General features: G+C 53.2%; 2 non-coding genes across 2 annotated transcripts; both read left to right on the top strand.

The window, feature by feature from the left end:
• The first annotated feature begins 974 nt into the window (after positions 1 to 974).
• LOC137634059 (small subunit ribosomal RNA) lies at positions 975 to 2,876 on the top strand. The gene has a single exon (XR_011042446.1). It is a non-coding gene; the product is annotated as a small subunit ribosomal RNA (ribosomal RNA).
• A 374-nt stretch (positions 2,877 to 3,250) lies between these two features.
• Positions 3,251 to 3,410, top strand: LOC137634042 (5.8S ribosomal RNA). Its single transcript, XR_011042438.1, has one exon. It is a non-coding gene; the product is annotated as a 5.8S ribosomal RNA (ribosomal RNA).
• The last annotated feature ends 2,618 nt before the right edge of the window (positions 3,411 to 6,028 follow it).

The raw sequence follows: 6,028 nt of genomic DNA on the forward strand, positions 1-6,028 counted from the left end.
GAGCCCCAGAACTGAAAGAAACACAGACCATATCAGGGGAAAAGAGCTTGTGAACTTGTGGAAGTTTGGGAGAAAATTTTGAGAAACAAGAGGTGTCCTGCTTTTTGTGTAGAAATGGCGTGGAGAGAGCAGTGTATCTGTTGGCGAGAGTGGCCCTTTGGTTGGTGGTAATGTCCATTGCTCCTAGTAGTTGTGGCCATGTGGAATCCTTGGTGAGGGTTGCACATCCTAGGAACTGAGAGAAAAACATGGACCATACCAGGGACCAATGGCTTGTTGTGGCGAAGGTGAGGGGTGCCTGGTCCTGTGGTTTAGTGTGGGGTGTGTGTGTGTATGCCTCGTGAGAGGTACAACAGGTCCACTGTTGTGGCCCGAATAACGGTAAGGTCGTGGAGTCAGTGCTAAGTCTCTCGTTAGCCTTGGCAGGCAGACTGTGGTTACCGCAGTTACTGATGGCTCCCCATGCGACCAGTGGCAACTGAGCGTCGAATTCGTTCCCTTGTCCGAGCGAGGGTTGACAATGTAGGAGAGCGATGCGGGGGGGGGGGGGGGGGGGGGGGGGCTTGCGAGAGAAGCCCTCCCCTGTGTCATGTCTCTGAGAATGAGAGGTGGGTCTGGTTTAGCTCTGCTCAGACCAGCCAGCGATGAGACAATGTTTTTGTCGCTGGCCAGCACAGTAGAGTTGACTGGCCTCCTGTTGGAAAGTACTTAGAACTTGTGGCAATGAAGGGTTCCGCTTTGCTTGAGAGAGAGCAGCAGCCCCTTGATTCAGAGAAAGGAGAGCGATGGAAATAGGCCGGGCTCCTGCCTGACCCGTGTCCGAACTCACCCGTAGTAGCTCTGCAGCGGCAGCGGCAGCGGCAGCAGCAGCCGTCTCGTCTTTGCGAGAGAAGGCGGAGGCGACGGGATGCAGTAGGACGCGATCTTTGGGACGTGGATCCCGGCCTTTAAAGAGAAAGATTAAGTAAGCAAACTACCTGGTTGATCCTGCCAGTAGTCATATGCTTGTCTCAAAGATTAAGCCATGCATGTGTCAGTACAGGCCGCTCTAAGGCGAAACCGCGAATGGCTCATTAAATCAGTTATCATTCATTTGATCCAAACCTACTACACGGATAACCCTGGTAATTCTAGAGCTAGTACGTGACCATTACAACTCCGACTGGAAGGGAGGAGTGCTTTTATTAGTTGAAAACCAAGCGGGCCTCGGTCCGTTCAGTTTGCTGTGATGACTCTGAATAACTTTGTGCAGAGGGCACGGTCTCCGCACCGGCTCCGTATCTTTCGAGTTTCTGCCTTATCATGCTGTGGATTGTAGGCCATGCGCCTACAGTGGCTGTTACGGGTGACGGAGAATCAGGGTTCGATTCCGGAGAGGGAGCCTGAGAAACGGCTACCAAATCCAAGGAAGGCAGCAGGCACGCAAATTACCCAATCCCAGCTCTGGGAGGTAGTGACGAAAAATAACAATGCGGGACTCTTCCGAGTCTGCGTAATTGGAATGAGTACACTTTAAATCCTTTAGCAACAACCAATTGGAGGGCAAGTCTGGTGCCAGCAGCCGCGGTAATTCCAGCTCCAATAGCGTATATTAAAGTTGTTGCGGTTAAAAAGCTCGTAGTTCGAGCTCAGTTCCGGACTGGCTGGGGAGGTCACCGCCCGGTGCTTCCCCGTCAGGCTCCGAACAGCTTCCGTGAGTGGAAGCCAAGCCGGTTCTGCCGGGGTGCTCTTCACCGAGTGTCCCGCGCGGCCGGCCAGTTCACCTTGAAAAAATGAGAGTGCTCAAAGCAGGCTACTCTCGAATACAATGCCCGAATGTTACCTGCATGGAATGATGGAAGATGATCTCGGTTCCATTTTCTTGGTGGTGGGAGCCAGAGGTAATGATAAAGAGGGACTGTCGGGGGCATCCGTACTACGACGCGAGAGGTGAAATTCAGTGACCATCGTAGGACGAACAACAGCGAAAGCATTTGCCAAGAATGTCTTCGTTGATCAAGAACGAAAGTTAGAGGATCGAAGGCGATCAGATACCGCCCTAGTTCTAACCCTAAACGATGCTGACTAGCAATTCGCCGTCGTTATTCCCATGACGTGGCGAGACGCCCCCGGGAAACCTCAAGTCTTTGAGTTCCGGGGGTAGTATGGTTGCAAAACTGAAACTTAAAGGAATTGACGGAAGGGCACCACCAGGAGTGGAGCCTGCGGCTTAATTTGACTCAACACGGGAAACCTCACCAGGCCCGGACACCAGAAGGATTGACAGATTAAGAGCTCTTTCTCGATTTGGTGGGTGGTGGTGCATGGCCATTCTTAGTTGGTGGAGTGATTTGTCTGGTTAATTCCGGTAACGAACGAGACTCTGGCCTACTAAATAGTGGACGGGCGTTTTGGTGCATGGGCCCCTTTCGACACAGTCTTCTTAGAGGGATGAGCAGCGAGTATAGCTGCAGGAGATTGAGCAATAACAGGTCTGTGATGCCCTTAGATGTCCTGGGCCGCACGCGCGCTACACTGAATGGGTTAGCGGGTTGTCCTTCTCCGAGAGGAGCGGGAAATCGCGTGAAAACCATTCGTGATAGGGATTGGGGCTTGCAATTGTTTCCCATGAACGAGGAATTCCCAGTAAGCGCAAGTCGTCACCTTGCGTTGATTAAGTCCCTGCCCTTTGTACACACCGCCCGTCGCTACTACCGATTGAATGATTTAGTGAGGCCTTCGGACTGGCGGCCTTGGACTGGGGCGGCGGGTTTCTCCCAGCAATGGGATTCCGCCGACTCGCCTGGACGGGCCAGAAAGATGTCCAAACTTGATCATTTAGAGGAAGTAAAAGTCGTAACAAGGTTTCCGTAGGTGAACCTGCGGAAGGATCATTACTGATGGATGGCTCGGCTGTGCTGCCCTGGGGCGCACGGAGCCAGATGGAGAGCTAGTGTGGGGCTCTAGAGGTGGTTTTTGGTGGAAGAGGGGGGGGGCAGTCAGTACAAAGACGTCTCGAGGGCTGTGGAGCCACTGTCGTCCGTGTCGCCAGAGAGAAGGAAGAGGCGGCGGCGCGGTGCGGCACGCTTTAGGCGGGGTTACGCCGCTGGCCGGAGACGACGTCGAGTACTACTGTCTCCGTAGTGATGACGGTCGGAAAGAGAGAGAAGCACGGCCGTCGGAGGAGGGCCTGCCGCGCTGGCATGTCCGTGGCGGGCCGTGATGGAAGTCACGCTTAGCCCATATTTTTGTAATAATTTCCAATTTGAACAACTTCTAATGGTGGATCCCTTGGCTCGTGGGTCGATGAAGACCGCAGCAAAATGCGTGTCGGCATGTGAATCGTAAGATTATGAGATGCATCGACCAGTTGAACGCACATTGCGGCGAGGGCACTGACCAGTGTCTTCGCCACTCCCGGACAAGTGTCTGTTAAGCATCCATCCCGGTGAAGGGTATTGCTGCGGCAGGCCCCGGCTGGCAGCGGCGCCGAGTGTGCGGCCCCCGGAGAGAAGGGGGCCGGCAAGAGGCGCGCGCCGCTGGAAGGGGCGGCCGCGGCTACCGTGAGCCGTGGCGAGATGGGGATGTCGGGCCGCCGCCCACTATTTTTGTGGGCTGGCGGTCCGTTCCCTCAAGTGTGAAATGTCGCCGTGTCCCTGGACTGGGCCCCGTTGCTGCTGATGCTGTCCGGCTGGCTGTTCCCAGCTGGCGGCGGCGGCGCGGTGGCCTGGTGTCTGGGACTACGGTGGACAATCCTGCTCTCAGGTGAAGAGAAGCAGAGGCCATCCAGGGTACCTATCCTGAGTGCCTAAGCAGCGTTCGGGTCTTGTCCCGGGTCATGTTTCGTGGCTTCGTGAGAATGAAGCAGCATCTGTTTGAGTGCCGGGCTCGCGGCCAGCTCCTCCTGCCATCTGTGTCTGTGCGAGAGCAGAAGATGGAAGGACGAAGGGCCGGGGCCGCTGGTGCACTCGGGCGGGTGACGAGACTGGCCTCATCCCGAGAGAGAGCAGTGGGTCGAAGAGAATCATTTTCTTTCGAGCGCTGCTGGGAGGGACCCCGTCCGTTGGTGCGAGGGAGGAAGGAAGGAGGGAAGGAAGCAACGAAGGTGAGCTGTTGTCCGGAGGACAAAGCGGGAGAGAGAGCCTTTTGATGAACGGTGCTGCACTTGAGAGAGAGAGGGTGCCGTCGACACAGAGAAGCAAGCAGGTGGCGCAGCAGCAGTAGCAGCGAGTAGTAAAGCAGATACGGCTACCGCCACCCCTGCGCTGCCCTGGGGAGCGGTCACTGCCGGACGGACGGAGTCCTTGAGAGAGAGGACGACAACGTCGGTCTAGCTGCTCTGCCTGCCGCAACGGCCGGCGGGAGTTGGGGCGCAGGCCGAGGACTTAGCGTAGTGCAGCCCGGGGCACGGGGGGCTCTCGGGCTCCCTCAACCCGTGGTCCGCCGCCAAGTACCTAAGAGCGCAGCCGTTGGGACCCGAAAGATGGTGAACTATGCCTGGCGTGGACGAAGCCAGAGGAAACTCTGGTGGAGGTCCGAAGCAGTTCTGACGTGCAAATCGATTGTCAGAGCTGGGTATAGGGGCGAAAGACTAATCGAACCATCTAGTAGCTGGTTCCCTCCGAAGTTTCCCTCAGGATAGCTGGCATTCGGAGAGTTGAGTTTCATCCGGTAAAGCGAATGATTAGAGGCCTTGGTGGTGCAATGCCGTCAACCTATTCTCAAACTTTAAATGGGTGAGACGTGGAGCTTGCTTGAGATGTGAAGCTCTATGATGCAAAGAATCACAGTGCCTAGTGGGCCACTTTTGGTAAGCAGAACTGGCGCTGTGGGATGAACCAAACGTACGAGTTAAGGGGCCTAAAGGAATGCTAATGTAGACACTACGAAAAGGTGTTGGTTGCTATAGACAGCAGGGCGGTGACCATGGAAGTTGGAATCCACTAAGGAGTGTGTAACAACTCACCTGCCGAAGCAACTAGCCCTTAAAATGGTATGGCGCTCAAGCATTCTCCCGATACTCGGCCGCCGGGGCACTGTTTTTGGCGCTGAGAGAGGCGCTATGGAAGCCCCGGCGAGTAGGAGGGTCGCAGCGGTGAGCGTCGAAGGGACTCGGCGTGAGCCGGACTGGAGCCGCCGCTGGTGCAGATCTTGGTGGTAGTAGCAAATAATCAAGAGAGAGCCTCGTTGGCTGATGTGGAGAAGGGTTCCATGTCAACATCAGTTGATTGATTGATTGATTGATTGAAAGTTTTCTGGCATCCTGACATCTAAGGTCATTGACGCCGATACCATTTAATGTATATGAAAATTAAAAGCAAATTCAATTAAAACCATAAAAATTAAGAAGTCATTACAATGGTTAAATAGTTTTCAGAAGACCTGCTTCTGAAATAAATCTAAAAATTCCGCTCGCATAGTAAAACACATCATGTCCAAGAATCTTGGCAAGGATAAACCTGCCATCCTCACCTCGAGCCTCAAACAGATATCTATTTCTTAAGTTAGTAAAATTAGGGCATTCGGTCAACAAATGCCTCACTGTTAAAGGTACTAAGCAGTCCTCGCAATACGGTTGGTGTTGGCCCTTCAGCAGAAACTCGTGTGTCAACCGTGTGTGACCAATACGGAGACGACAAAGAGTCGTCTCCCATTTTCGGGGAATCATGTTATACCTCCAAGGTGATATGATATTTGTTACTTCCCTCATTTTATTGCCATCTTGACTATCCCAGTGCTGTTGCCATTTATCATATACCAATTTCTTTATGTAAGGTAGGAAATCGTTACATGGAATGGGATACCTCCTTGGTAGCAATTCGGATGCCGCATTCTTCGCCAGTAAATCTGCCTTCTCATTCCCAGACACACCTACATGTGCTGGAACCCAACAAAATCGAACAGTTATACCTTTCCGTCCAATAATAAAAAGCCATTCTAAAATCTTTAAAACTAGAGGGTTACTAAAATTAAAAACTTCTAAAGCTTGAAGAACACTCCTTGCATCACTAAAAATTGTAAAATTACCCTCCTTTTGCAATGAGCAAGT

The sequence above is a fragment of the Palaemon carinicauda genome, chromosome 43 (genome assembly GCF_036898095.1).
Source record: "Palaemon carinicauda isolate YSFRI2023 chromosome 43, ASM3689809v2, whole genome shotgun sequence".
NCBI classification, from domain to species: Eukaryota; Metazoa; Arthropoda; class Malacostraca; order Decapoda; family Palaemonidae; genus Palaemon; species Palaemon carinicauda.